Raw genomic sequence first — 15551 nt, forward strand, 5'->3', positions numbered from 1 at the left:
GTGCCACAAGTAAGCTTACATTAGTACTGCAATGAAGTTACTGTGAAAATCCCCTAGTCACCATACTCCGCTGCCTGTTCGGGTATGCTGAGGGCAAATTTAGCCCGGCTAATGTACCTAACCAGCATGTCATTCAGACTGTGGAAGGAAACTGGAGTACCCAGATGAAACTGATGCAGACGCGAGAGATCGTGCCGACTCCACAGAGACAGTGACCAAAGCTAGGAATCAAACCCAGGTCCCCGGTGCTGTGAGGCAGCAGCGCTATCCACCGTGCTTCCCCTTAAAGTGTAGTTTCAGTGTCCCAAGCTTAATAAAGAGTTAAAAATCTAGATATAAAAAAAACATATAATTGTAAACCTGTCCCACATTTTCCCATTATATGGCCTCACTTGATGCACATTGGCAGTAACCTGCCAACAGCGAAATATTACATTTATATAATAGCTATAACAGAGTAAAATGTCCCCCAAATTTCTTACTGTGGGAAGATGACTATGAGTGTTAACTGTGCTGAGGGAATTGCTATACCACATCTAAGACCAGGAGCTGATCTTTTAGGCCCGAGTGGTGGGGAGGGGGTGTCACTGCTCTCTATTTGACAACGGGGTTACGAGGCATGCCGGGAAATCCCTGCCCCGGCTGTTTAAGAAAACTCAATAACCTGTTGCAGGAAGCATTGGTATCAGTGTCCAAAACTATTTGCAATAGTGTCGGTCCCAGAAAGGGACAGCTGTTGCCTGTAGAGAAAGTTAACTTTCTAAATTTTCTGTCCTTCCCTCTTTTCCCTCAGTGACTCTTCCTTCCTGTTGCACCATCTGAGTTGCACCAAAAGCTGGGCAGCTAAATCATAGGGGCCCACCTCACACTAAGACCCAAAGTCAAGATAGCCCCTCTGAATCTCCACCTCTTTCTATAACCCATTATTATCGGCCTGTGTCCTTTGCTTTCTCTGTTGGCCTCTGTCTCCATCTCTCTCAATCTTTTCTCTCCATCCCTCTCCCACTTCCCCACCTCTGTTGCCCCACTTTATACATGAAATGATGACTCTTGATTATTGCAAACTGACACCATCAGGGATATTGGATAGAGTTGGGAAGGCTTGCTGTAAATTTGAACAGATTGTAAAGTTGCTGGGTTGTGTAGGAGTGGTGACCAAGGAGTACAACTTAAAAAGGTTTACCAAAAGATCCTCAGGAGCCTCTTACACACTGATAAGAACTGCCACGCTACAAAACGTCACTTGCTGTGTACCGATCATGGGAATACGTAAACGAATGCACATTTTACATAAACATTCACACAACAGAAATAAACTCTCTACATGTTGGATCTGGGCATGCATCCTCCAAAGATGAAGGTAAAATTGAGCAGGGCAATAAGGAAATAGTTAGAACGATGTTCTCAGTGGTTAGCACTGCCTCCTCACACCAACAGGGATGTTGGTTCAATCCCCAGCTGGGGTCACTGTCTGTGCGGAGTTTGCACGTTCCCCCCATATCTGCGTGGGTTTCCTCCGGGTGCTTCAGTTTTCTCCCAAAGTCTGAAAGATATACATGAACCAGTTTGGGCCAAAGGGCCTGCCTCCGTGCTGTAGATTATATGAGATGGATTAGCCACGCTAAATTCTCCCTCAGTGCATCGAAACAGACGCCTAAGTGTGGCAACCAGGAGATTTTCACAGTAACTTCATTGCAGTGTTAATGTAAGCCTACTTGTGAACTATCAAATAAACTTTATTCTTTAAATATTTTGAGGGTTTTGAATCATCTGCCTCACTCTCTGTGACTGAGTTTCCTATTGCACACTCCTCTTGCTCAGTGTTTTGCTAAACCATAAAATTTGCAGGTGAATTAAAGATTGTAATTGAGGCACAAAATCCTCTGGAGAAGCAGTGAGTAGGTTAAGGTTTCAATCCAGGTTGAGCGCATCGACCTCGGATGAACCGCTGCGATATAACACTGAGGAAGTGCTGCACTGCTACTAGTGCTGTCCCTCAGATGAGATATGAAACCGGCTCCATCTGTCCCCTCATCTCGATTAAAAGACCCCATGCCTTGCAGAAGAGTTCTGTCTGGTGGCCCAGCAGATATTTGTCCGATAATCAATGTCATTTTGTATTTACGCACGTGCTTTGTTTTTCCCTTTAATTCACAGATTTTAAGTCGGTCCGCCATGTTGTTCGACATGTGATGGGTCGTACTTGGGCTGCTCTTGGTTGTTCGAGATTGGCCTAGTGCTTCATGTCGTTAGTGTGTGCCTAAACTGGACCAGATACTGGGCAAGACGACAGCTCAATGACTATCGCTGATTGCTGTGCAGACACATGGATTTGGGCCGGTGTCTGTGGGAGTTTGCGCATTCTCCCCGTGCTTGCGTGGGTTTTCTCCGGGTCCTCTGGTTTCCTCCCACACCCCAAAGATGTGCTGTTAGGCTGATTGGAGGTAATAAATTGTCCCTAAATTAGTTTCCCTCAATGTGGAATGCCAAAAACAATAGACAAGGGTCATGGGTGGAGGGGGGGTACTGGTGATGTTGGGATGGCGGCGCGGGCTCGTTGGGCCGAAGGGCTGTTTTTGTTCTTTGTTCTTTGAATAGTGGCGACATTTTGGAGGAATGACCATGAAAACCAACCTCCTTGAACTGCATCATGACCAACAAATTCTGGAGTGGGATTCGAGCTCAGAGATAGAAACATTGCCTCCTTAAGTACAAGAGCTCCCGCTAACCAAGATCACACAAACAGATGATCCAACTGTTTATTTCATTGTTGTTAGTGGGAACATACTATATGCAAAGTGTCTGCCTAAAAAGGCATCGAAGAAAATTTCTGAAGCCTACTTGTTCCCATACTCTTTCCTTGTCAACTGCATTATGTTAAAAGGCAAGCCTTTCAAATGACAATCTCTATCATCTAGAGAACAACAGTAGCAGACGCATGGAAGCATCATCACCTGAAGGCTCCCCTCCAAGTCACGCACCAACTTGATTTGGAAATATATCGGCATTTCTTCACTGTCGCTGGGTCAGAATCCTGGAACTCCCCCCCGCTAACTGCACCATGAGCGTACTTACACCACATGGACTGCCGTGGTTCAAGAAGGCAGTTCACCACCATCACCACCACATTGTGCAATGAGTACTGACCTAGCCACTAATGCCCACATCCCATGAAAAAAATAAAACAAGTTGTTGTTGTCATGCTATGGAGACAAGTGTGGCAAAACACCACAGATGATGTTGGAACAACAGGGGACATGTATGCAAATAAAGAACAGAGCAATTCTTCAAAATTTATGCAAGCAATTCCGTACTTAAAAAAATGTGAATACTAAAAGGTTGTGGGAATTAAATTAATAATTCATGAAAATTATAGTAAGCATAACTTGACAGCAAACATAATGTACAGGCAAGAAGAGATTTTCTCAGGGTTTTTGTTGAACTAATGGGAGTAGAAACAGCACAGTGGTTAGCACTGCTGCCTCAAAGCATCAGGGACTTGGCTTTGATTCCCAGCTTGGAATGCTGTCTGTGCGGAGTCTGCACATTCTCCCTGTGTCTGTGTGGCTTTCCTCCAGGTGTTTCATTTTCCTCCCACAGTCCAAAAGACGTGCTGGTTAGGTGGATTGGCCATGCTCAGTGTACCCGAACAGGCGCCAGAGTGTGGCAACCCGAGGATTTTCGCAATAACTTCACTACAGTATTAATGTAAGCCTCCTTGTGAGACTAATAAATAAACTTTAAAAAAAAGCACTGTAGGCTCATGTAATAAAGAACCAACAAAGAACAATACAGCACAGGAACAGGCCCTTCAGCCCTCCCAGCCTGCATCGATCATGTGTTCCTAATTAGACCATCCGTTTGTATCCCTCTATTCCAAGTCTATTCATGTGGCTATCTAGATAAGTCTTAAATGATCCTAGTGTGTCTGCTTCAACCATCTTGCTTGGTAGTGCATTCCAGACCACCACCACCCTCTGTGTAAAATACATCTCCCACATATCTGTATTGAACCTCACCTCCCCCCCCGCCTTTACACTTGTGACCTCTTGTGTTTGTCATTTCCGACCTGGGAAAAAAGCTTCCAACTGTTCACTCTATCTATGCCCTTCATAATTTTATAAACTTCTATTAGGTTGCCCCTCAACTTCCATCTTTCCAGCGAGAACAACCCTAGTTTGCTCAATCTCTCCTCATAGCTAAGACCAGGCAACATTCTGGTAAACCTTTTCTGCACTCTCTCCAAAGCCTCTACGTCCTTCTGGTAGTGTGGTGACCAGAACTGGGCGCAGTATTCCAAATGTGGCCTAACCAACATTCTATATAACCGCAACATCATATGCCAACTTCTATACACAGAGTGCCACAGGATCAGTGCTGGGGCCACAATTATTTACAATATATATAAATGATTTGGTTAAGAGAATTAAATGGCCAAGTTTGTGGATGACCCAAAAATAGGTGGAAAGGCAAGTGGTGAAGATAATATAAAGAACCCACAGAGGGATATAGACAGATTAAATGAATGGGCAAAAACTTGGCAGATGGAATATAGTGTAGGAAAATGTGAAGTTATGCACTTTGGTAGGAAAAATGAAGGAGCTGAATATTATTTAAATGGGAAAAGACTGCAGAAAGTTGCAGCACAGAGAGATTTAGGGGTCTTTGTGCATAAAGCACAAAAAGCTAGCATGTAAGTTCAGCAAGTAACAGAGAAGGCAAATGGAATGTTAGCTTTTATTTCAGAAGGAACGGAGTATAAAAATAGAAAAGTCTTGCTTAAACTATGCAACACACTTGATAGACCACACCTGGGAATCCTGGGAAAAGGTTTGGTCCCTTTACCTAAAGGAAAATATACTGACATGGAAGGTTGTCCAGAGAAGGTTCGCTAAATTGATCCCAGGCATGAAAGGATTTTCTTATGAGGAGAGATTGAGTAGGTTGTGAATATGCTCATTGGAGTTCTGAAGAACAAAAGATGACCATATAGAGACATATAGTGTTCTCAGGGGACTTCACAGAATAGATGCTGAGAGGTTGTAACCCCTTTTGGGAGAGTCTAGGACCAGACAGCATAATCTCAGAGTAATTTAAGGCAGTAATGAGGAGCAGTTTTTTTCCCTCAAGGTAGTAAATCTGTGGAATTCTTTACCACAGAGAGCTGTAGAGGCTGGGCCATTAGGTATCATCAAGGCTGTGATGGACAGCTTTTTAATCAGCAGGTGAACCAAGGGTTTGGGGGATATGGCAGGAAAGTGGAGTTAAGGCTTGTCACATTGGATCAGTCATGATCTCAGTTGAATGGCAGAGCAAATTCTTTGAACCAATGGCATACTTCTGCTCCCACATCTTATGGTCTAGCAGCTGCTGCCATAAGTGGTTGGTCAGAAGGTTGGTCAGGGCAAGATTAGGGCCAGTTACAGACAGTAGGGGGAAGTTGTGTGTGGAACTGGAAGAGATTGGAGAGGCATTGAACCATTATTTCTCTTCGGTGTTCACGCAGGACGATATGAATGTAGCTGAGGAGGTCACTGGGGTGAAGGGGTGTAAAATAGAAAGTATTGTAGTTGATACAGAGGATGTGTTGGATATTCTAGATGGGTTGAAAATAGATAAGTCCCCTGGTCCAGACGGGATTTACCCTAGGATTCTATGGGAGGCAAGAGAGGTGATTGCAGAGCCACTGGCTCTGATCTTCAGGTCGTCGTTGGTCTCTGGTATAGTACCGGAAGATTGGAGGACAGCGAATGTTGTCCCATTGTTTAAGAAGGGGAGCAGAGACTTCCCTGGGAATTATAGACCAGTGAGTCTTACTTCTGTAGTGGGCAAGGTTTTAGAAAGAATTATTAGGGATAGGATTTATAGTTATTTGGAGAGTAATGAATTGATTAGAGATAGTCAGCATGGTTTTGTAGCGGGAAGGTTGTGCCTTACTAACCTTATTGAGTTCTTTGAGAAGGTGACCAAAGAGGTGGATAGGGGTAAGGCAGTAGACGTGGTATATATGGATTTTAGTAAGGCGTTTGCTAAGGTTCACCATGGTATGCTTCTGCAGAAAATGCAGATGTATGGGATTGGTGGTAATTTAGGTACTTGGATCAGGAATTGGTTAGCAGATAGGAGACAGAGGGTGGTGGTTGATGGTAATTATTCATCATGGAGTTCGGTTACGAGTGGTGTGCCTCAGGGATCTGTTTTGGGGCCACTGCTGTTTGTAATCTTTATTAATGATCTGGATGAGGGTATAGTTGGGTGGATTAGTAAGTTTGCTGATGACACCAAAGTCGGAGGTGTGGTAGATTGTGAGGAAGGGTGTCGAAGTTTGCAGGGTGACTTGGACAGGTTGCAGAGCTGGGCCGCGAGGTGGCGGATGGAGTTTAATGCGGAGAAGTGTGAGGTAATCCATTTCGGTAGGAATAACAGATGTGTTGAGTATAGGGCTAACGGGAGGACTTTGAATAGAGTGGAGGAGCAGAGGGATCTAGGTGTATGTGTACATAGATCCCTGAAAGTTGGGAATCAAGTAGATAAGGTTGTTAAGAAGGCGTACGGTGTCTTGGCGTTTATTGGTAGGGGGATTGAATTTAGGAGTCACAGCGTCATGTTGCAACTGTACACAACTCTGGTGCGGCCGCACTTGGAGTACTGTGTGCAGTTCTGGTCCCCACATTACAGGAAGGATGTGGAGGCTTTGGAGAGGGTGCAGAGGAGGTTTACCAGGATGTTGCCTGGTATGCAGGGGAGGTCCTATGAGGAGAGACTGAGGGATTTGGGGTTGTTTTCACTGGAAAGAAGGCGGCTAAGAGGGGATCTTATAGAAACATATAAGATGATTAGAGGTTTAGATAGGGTGGATGGTGATAGCCTGTTTCCTCGGATGGAGAAATCTAGCACGAGGGGGCATGGCTTTAAATTAAGGGGGGGTAGTTATAGGACGGATGTCAGGGGCAGGTTCTTTACCCAGAGGGTGGTGAGGGACTGGAATGCCCTGCCTGCTGCAGTTGTAAATGCGCCTAGTTTGGGGGCGTTTAAGAGATTGGTGGATAGGTTTATGGACGAAAAGGGATTGGTTTAGATTAGTGGGTCAATGTTTTTTTTAAAAATAAGACTGGTCGGCGCAACATTGTGGGCCGAAGGGCCTGTTCCGCGCTGTAATGTTCTATGTTCTATGTTCTATGTTCTATCAGAGTGTGTACCTTCCCAAATAGCACTGTTAGGAGGCACTTGGTCACATTGCTCATTGATCTGAAAGGCCTCAGAACTTGTCCCAGTGAAATCTGCAACCCCATTTAAAACGGAGGGCTTGGTTTGTATACCGGCCTCTGCATTATATCTACTAGTTCCTTATTATTCATGAACCCCTTCAAATCCCGCCATCACTTTTGACATGCACTACCTCAGCAACAGTATCACATCATGCTCACAAATTTTATGTATTTATGTTGCCGTTTATTCCAATTGCGAAACGATGGCAATGTGACGTAGCGTTGCCCCTTGCAGAAGCATTGGTGTCTACCTGCTCTGTGAAGAGAGCAGATGATATTTTAATTATGGTGCTGTGTTCCTCTTGCATGATTACATGTTTGTGCAGAATTAACACACACGCACGTGAATCCAGAAGAAATGGGAATTGAACGTCCTGCTCCAGTCCTGGTCAGACTGGGCGATGGACAATGTCAGGACTATTTTTACAGTCCAGATGCCCCTCAGGTGTGTAGAGCTTTACCTGAGAAGGTTTTGAGAAAAGTGTAGTGCAGCTGTGGCATGAGGTATTCAAAGTTAAAACATCAGAAATAGGAATACGAGTTGACCATATGTGCTTTAAGGCTGTACTGACATTCAGTAAGACCATGGCTTGCTCTACCTGAATATTAAATTTCTGTATTTCATGTACAAGCACAATCGAAATCCATAATGGACTCTCACTATTTTACAAAGTTCTATTTTTCTATTTCATTGAGTCACAGAGATTTACAGCCCAGAATAGGCCTTTGTCCTAACTCTTCCACGCCAATTAGCTTCCAAAACTGAATGATTGCCATTTTCCTGTGTTTGGCCCATATCCCTCTAAACCTTTCCCATCCATGTACCTGTCCAAATGCCCTTTCAATGTTGTGATTGAACCTGCGGTTCCAACCTCCTTCAGCAATTTGTTCTATATACACTACACCATCTGTGTGAAAAAAATCACCCCTCAGGTCCCTTTCTAACAGCAAATAACCTCACAATTTCCCATTATCGCTTCTCAGCCTTTCAGCTAAGATCAAGTGTCGGATCATTCCGAGGATGTGGTGCAATACCTGTTTTAATTTGTTTTTTGGAGTAAGCCAGGGGATGGATTTGGGTCTGCCTGATCCACTCTGTTCATTGGTTTTGTAACTTCAAGAATGGAGTGAAATATTAAAAAAACACTTTCAAGCTTGATTTCCCTTTCAAAAATCCAAGCTGACTCTCTCTATTCGTATTATGAATAGCAGAACCCTTCAAAATATCTGCGGTCAAAGTTGTGCTTTTATTGCAACAGGACATCTTTAAATCCAGGATTTCAAGTTATTCATTGACTAATGAGTTTAATAGCATTGAAACCCCTGCTAACTACTGGAAAATTGCATGTACATCAGGGAAAGTAGAACGACATATAGTTAGCCATGTGCAACAACAAGGTGAAGAATATAAACACAAATTTTCTCAAGAGCCTGGCCTTATGACTTCATAGGAAATGAAAGTCTAGTTGAGAATTGTTTTCCTAGGTAGAGAAGGCAGGTTTACTGTTGACAGACTCTATTATTCAAAGAATAAACATTCCAGCTTCTTGAATACTGCCTGTTATAATTTCAGCATCTATCATTGAAGAAAACAGCTTTCTAACTACCAATCTTGTTCCATGACAGTATCCTTGTTCAGGATTTATATTTTGTATGAACATTGTTACTGCTCCTTCCTTGCATTTATATTGTGTGGTGATCTGTGCATTGCCGATATATAGAATATTTGGAGACTATGCGGAGTACTATCATCTTCGTTGTTCAGAATCAAAGCTGATGTAATTATTTAATTTACCTGATAACTTTTCCAAAACATTTTCCATTCAAAATTGATTTTTTTTTTACACAAAGAACATTTTTTGAATAATACCTTGTATCAAATGACTGACCCCACCATTTTGTCGCATTTATCGAATTCCATCATTCCAATAATCCCATGCCATCCCCTCCCTGCCATGTTATCCTCCTTTCCACCCTATATTTCTCATGCCACTCCTGTCATGCCTTCCAAGCCCATTCCTTCCATCCCTTCTGTGCTCTCTACACCCTACTCTTACTATCCTCATTGCCCCATCAATCCCATACCATCTCTCTCAGAAGCGATCCCTCCAGTTAGGGTGAATTTCTTACTTGCTTTCTGTTCTTTTCGTTCTTCATCAACCCCTCAACCCTGCCCTCTTTGCCACTGCGCCTGTTAACCACTGGCAATTGCATCTGTATGACAAGTTGCAGTCCTCTATGCACCCCATGTGTCTCCAGTCATGCCCACCCAATAAACCCATCAACAGATGCACCCTTTAAATTGACCAAAACAAAACAACATGGGCAGACCTAAACCTGAGTATTTTGGTAGATTGAACCAAGGCAGGACTTACTCAGTTAATTGTTGGGCGTTGAGGAGAGTTACAGAACAAAGTGATCTGGGGGTACACGTTCATAGTTCCTTGAAAGTGGGATCAAAGGTGGACAGAGTGGTGAAGAAGGCATTTGGCATACTTGGTCTCATCGGTCAGAACATTGAATACTGGAGTTGGGATGCCTTGTTGAAGTTGCACAAGACATTGGTAAGGCACACTTGAAATATTATGTACAGTTCTGATCACCCTATTACAGAAATGATATTATTAAACTAGAAAGAGTGCAGAAAAGATTTACTAGAATGCTACTGACACTTGATGGTTTGAGTTATAAGGAGAAGCTGGATAGACTGGTACTTTTTTCTCTGGACAAGGCTGACAGGTGATCTTATAGAGATCTATAAAATAGTGAGGGGCATAGATCAGCTAGATAGTCAATATCTCTTTCCAAAAGTAGGCGAGTCTAAAATTACAGGGTGTAGGTTTAAGGTGAGAGGGGAAAGATATAAAAGTGTCCAGGGGGACAATTTTTTCACACAGAGGGTGATAAGTGTCTGGAACAAGCTGCTGGAGGTAGTAGTAGAGACGGATACAATTTTGTCTTTAAAAAAGCATTTAGAGAGTTACATGGGTAAGATGAGTGGAGAGAGATATGGGCCAAATATGGGCAATTGGGACTAGCTTCAGGGTTTATAAAAAAAGGGCAGCATGGACAAGTTAGGCCGAAGAGCATGTTTCCATGCTGCAAACCTCTATGACCCTGTGAACTGGTGCGGCGACAATAATCTCTCCCTCAATGTCAACAAAACAAAAGAGATTGTCAGGAGGCTTAGGGGAGAACATGCCCCATCTACGTCAACAGGGACGAAGTGGAAAAGGTTGAGAGCTTCAAGTTTTTAGGTGTCAGGTCACCAAAAACCTGTCCTACCACCACCGCCCCACCCCTCCGCATGCCTACACTATAGTTGAGAAAGCCCACCAATGCCTCTACTTGCTCAGAAGACAAAGGAAATTTGGCATGTCAGCAATGAATCTCACCAACTTTTACAGATGCACCATAGAAAACATTCTTTCTGACTGTATCACGGCTTGGTATGGCTTCTGCTCTGCCCAAGAAACTACAAAAGGTGGTGAATGTAGCCCAATCCATCTGGCAAACCAAACTCCCATTCATTGACTCCGTCTACACTTTCCACTACTTCGGCAAAGCAGCCAGCATAATTAAGGACTGCATACATCCCAGACGTTCTCTCTTCCACCTTCTTCCATCAGGAAAATGATACAAAAGACTGAGATCACGTACCAACTAACTCAAGAACAGGTCTTCCCTGCTGCCATCAGATTTTTGAAAGGACCTACCTTGAAAAACATTGATCTTTCTCTACACCCTAGCGATGGCTGTAACACTACATTCTGCACTCTCTTGTTTTTTTCTTTATGAATGGTGTGCTCTGTCTGTATTGAGCACAAGAAACAGCACTTTTCATTGTATGCTAATACATGTGACAAGAATAAATCAATGTGTCCATGTTGTTTTGACATTATCTGTGGCATGTCTCCTTAGCACTATGAGAGGCCAACTTCCAACTTATTATACCGTGCATTTGACAAGGACATTGGAGGGAATAAAAAGCGGTTTCACAAATTATTTGCCCAGCCATTTTGCAAAAATATTGCACGTTCCTCAGTGAATTTACTGAACCTTTCGTCACGTCTGCAGAATAGTGCTGCTTGAGAAACAGTAATGATGTGTGATCACTGATTGATTTTCTTTTTCTCTCCATCCTTCTCTCAAAGAAAAACACCTTAAATGAAACTATATATTGCAAAATCTTGCAATCCTATGATTTGGTTGCTGAATCATGCACAATGACAGAAAATTGCCAGCCATTATCGGACTGAATAGGAAGAGATTTACTGTGTCTCAAACTGCTCAGAACCTGGCTGAATGTATTTGTTACTGATATCTGATGCAAAAATGGAAATTGTTCTCCTACAAAGCAGCGTGAGCTCTCATCTGGGTTAGCGCAAAGGATTGACTGATTAACATAGCCCAGGAGAAAAATAAAGTTGAATGTCATTGAGCAATTATTGTGGGAGTTCAGAAGGAAGTCCTATGGAAATAAGAAAATTGTTCATAAATCCAATAACGAACTGGGGAGAAACAGAAGAGCAGGAAAATGTGAAACTTGCTGCCGCAGATTGGTTGAGATGCATTTTAGGGGAAGATAGTTAAGTACATGAATGAGAAAGAAATGGAAGAATGAGTGGGATGAAATGAATTAGAGGAAGCTTATGTGGGGCATAAACACTGATATAGGTTTGTTGCACTCAATTTCAGTTCCTCTGCTATAAATTCTGAATGTCTCTGAATCACAAAAACACAGTGCAGCAGAGGTTCTTCAGCCTATCAACTTGATTTGATTTATTATTGGCACATGTATTAACACACAATGAAGAGTATTGTTCCTTGCGTGCTATACAGTCAAAGCCTACTATTCATAGAGAAGGAAAAGAGAGAATGCAGAATGTAGCATTACAGTCATAGCTAAGGCATAGAGAAAATCAACATAAGGCAAAGTAAGTCCATTCAAAAACCTGATGGCAGCAAGAAAGACTTGTTCTTGAGTTGGTTGGTACCTGACCTTAGACTTTTGTATCTCTTTCCCGATGGAAGAAGGTGGAGGAGAGAATGTCAAGGGTGCGTGAGGTCCTTAATTATGCTGGCTGCTTTGCCGAGGCAGTGGGAAGTGAAGACAGAGTCACTGGATAGGAGGTTGGTTTGCGTGATGGACTGGGCTACATTCACAACCTTCTGTAGTTTTTTGCGGTCTTGGGCAGAGCAGGAGCCATATCAAGCTGAGATACAACCAGAAAGAATGCTCTCTATGGTGCATCTGTAAAAGTTGGTGAGAGTCATAGCTGACATGCCAAATTTCCTTTGTCTTCTTGGAAAGTAGGGGCATTGGCTTTTTTAAGTATAGTGTTGGCATGGGGGTGCCAGGGCAGGTTGTTGGTGATTTAGACACCTAAAACCTTGAAGATCTCAGCCCTTTCTACTTTGTCCCTGTTGATGTAGACAAGGTAAGAAGTCTCACAAGACCAGGTTTAAGTCCAACCAGTTTATTTGATAGTAATCCCACAAGCTTTCAGAAACAGTGTTCCTTTGTCAGGTGTGTGGAGGGTTCTGATCAGAGAAGGGCATATAAAGACACACACAGTTTACAGAATATTGGTTAGAATGCAAGTCTTTACAGCTAACCTGCTATTCAAGTCTTAAAGATGCAGACAACGTGAGTGGAGATAGTATTAGCATAAGTTAGAGAGATGTGTATTTTCTCCAGACAGGACAGTTCGTGAGATTTTGCAAGCCCAGGAAAGTCATGGGAGTTACAGATAGTGTGACACGAACCCAAGATCCCTGTTGAGGCCATCCTCATGTGTGTGGAACTTGGCTATCAGTCTCTGCTCAGCGACTCTGCGCAGTTGTGTGTCGTGAAGGCCGCCTTGGAGAACGCTTATCCGAAGATCAGAGATCGAATGCCCGTGACCGCTGAAGTGTTCGTCAACAGGAAGGGAACAGTCTTGCCTGGTGATTGTCGAGCGATGTTCATTCACCCATTGTCGTAGCGCCTGCATGGTCTCCCCAATGTACCATGCTTCGGACATCCTTTCCTGCAGCGTATGAGGTAGACAACGTTGGCCAAGTTGCAAGACTATGTGCCGTGTACCTGGTGGACGGTGTTCCCATGTGTGATGATGTCATCCGTGTTGATGATCCAGCATGTCTTACAGAGGTTGCTGTGGCAGGGTTGTGTGGTGTCGTGGTCATTGTTCTCCTGAAGGTTGGGTAGTTTGCTGTGAACAACGGTCTGTTTGAGGTTGTGCGGTTGTTTGAAAGCAAGAAATGGGGGTGTGGGGATAGCCCTGGCAAGATGTTCGTCTTCATCAATGATGTGTTGAAGACTCCAGAGAAGATGTCGGGAGATCATGCAGATGCTACGACAGCAGATGAATGAACATGAGTTAATCAGCAGCGGCATTAGTGATAATATTTATCACCCCACCCCGCCCCCCACCCCCCCAACTGCCCGACCCCCACATAGTCATCAATGTTATTTATATAAGTGATGAATAGTACAGGACCTAAACAGGTACCTCTGGTATGCCACTCAACATCGGCTTCCAGTCACTAAAGCACCTTCTGTCGCCACTTGACATCTAAGTTTTGAATCCATCTTATCAAATTATCCTGTATCCCATGTGCCTTTACCTTCTTTATAAGTCTTCCATGTGGACCTTGTCAAAGGCTTTGTTGAAATCCATATAAACTACATCACCTATACTACTCTTCATCGACACATCTGTTCACCTCCTCAAAAAATTCAGTCAAATTTGTTAGACATGACTTCCTCTAATTAAGCCATGTTGACTGTCCTTCATCAATCTTTGCCTCTCCAAATGGTGATAGATGCTCTTCTTCAGGACTTTTTTCAACAGTTTCCCTACCTCTGATGTGAGACTCATTGGTCTGTTCCCTAGCTTATCTCCACAACCCTTCTTAAATAGCAGAACCACATTAGCTGTTCTCCAGTCCTCTGGCACCTCCCACATGGCCATAGAGGAATTAAAAATTTAGGTGAGAGCCCCTGCAATCTTCTTTCTTGCTTTCCACAGCAGTCTGGGACACTACATCTTCCAGATCAGGAGATTTATCCACATTTTAGCCTGCTAACTACCTTGTCACTCCCTAAGTCAATTTTCTCAAGAACCTCATAATCCGTCTCCCTGAGTTCCATAACTTGATTCTCATTCTCTTGGGTGAAGATGGATGTAAAGTATTTGTTTAACACTCCACCAATATCCTCTGGCCCCATCTACAGATTGCCCCCTTGGTCGCTAATAGGCCTTGAACATTCCCTAGTTATCCTCTTTCCATTGACATTCTTGTCCAGTATCTTGGGATTTTCCTTATTTTTACCACCACAGCTTTCTCATATATCTTCTTTGCTTTCCTAATTGCTTTTCTAAGCTTTAGCCTGCACTTTCTGTGCTTCATTAATGCCGCTGCTGATTTGCTCCCCTTGCGCCTGCTAAAAGCCTCTCTTTTCCTTCTCATCATATCCTGAATATTTCTTGTCATTCATGGATCCCTGGACCTGTTACTCTTTCCTATCATCTGAGAGGAACATGTTGTGCCTGTACCTTCTCCATTTCTTTTTCTGAATTGCATTCACTGTAGATTTCCCATGTAATGTCATGAAAAATTGAATGCATGTGATGAATGCAAATTTTGCTGGAAAGGAATGAGAACTTCACACTTCCATGTTCTTCCCTCTCCCAAATCCTGCTGTTCAGATAGGACAGAATACTTGAATGTGCAGCACTTTATTCACCCAAAGCCAAGCAAGGTTCCATTAGCAAGGGAAGGTTAGGCCTTGTGTCCAGCTGCTGTTCAATCATTGGAAGCCAAGGGAGGCAGGGAACGTGAATACCTTTTCTTGACCCTTGGTCTTCAAGGGTGGTGGGCGACAGGTAAAGAGCATTACAATAGGCATTATAGTGCTACAGGACTCTGATACGTCATCAAAGTCACTGTGCTAGTGAACCAAAGGAACAAATCAACGCTAACATTTCAATTCCGTACTGAGGGAATGCCGTACTGTCAGTGGTACAGTCTTAAGAGCGAGATGTTAATAAAATGTTGAGAGGAATGGATAGGGTGGATTCTCAGAGGCTATTTCCCTGGGTTGAAATGGTCGCTACGAGAGGACACAGATTTAAGGTGCGGGGAGGAAAGTACAGAAGTGATGTTAGGGGTAAGATTTTCACTCAGAGGATGGTGAGTGAGTGGAATCGGCTGCCGTCAGTGGTGGTGGAGGCGAACTCGCTGGGGTCTTTTAAAAGACTTCTGGATGAGTATATG

General features: G+C 43.4%; 1 protein-coding gene and 1 pseudogene across 4 annotated transcripts in view; both read left to right on the top strand.

Moving 5' to 3' along the window:
• The window catches only part of LOC145344813 (uncharacterized), a 1415987-nt gene that overhangs the window by 546853 nt on the left and 853583 nt on the right, over positions 1 to 15551 (top strand). The window lies entirely within an intron of this gene.
• LOC145345794 (U2 spliceosomal RNA) lies at positions 8241 to 8406 on the top strand (annotated as a pseudogene).

This window comes from Carcharhinus amblyrhynchos, chromosome 7, assembly GCF_965287045.1.
Source record: "Carcharhinus amblyrhynchos chromosome 7, sCarAmb.v2.hapA, whole genome shotgun sequence".
NCBI lineage: Eukaryota > Metazoa > Chordata > Chondrichthyes > Carcharhiniformes > Carcharhinidae > Carcharhinus > Carcharhinus amblyrhynchos.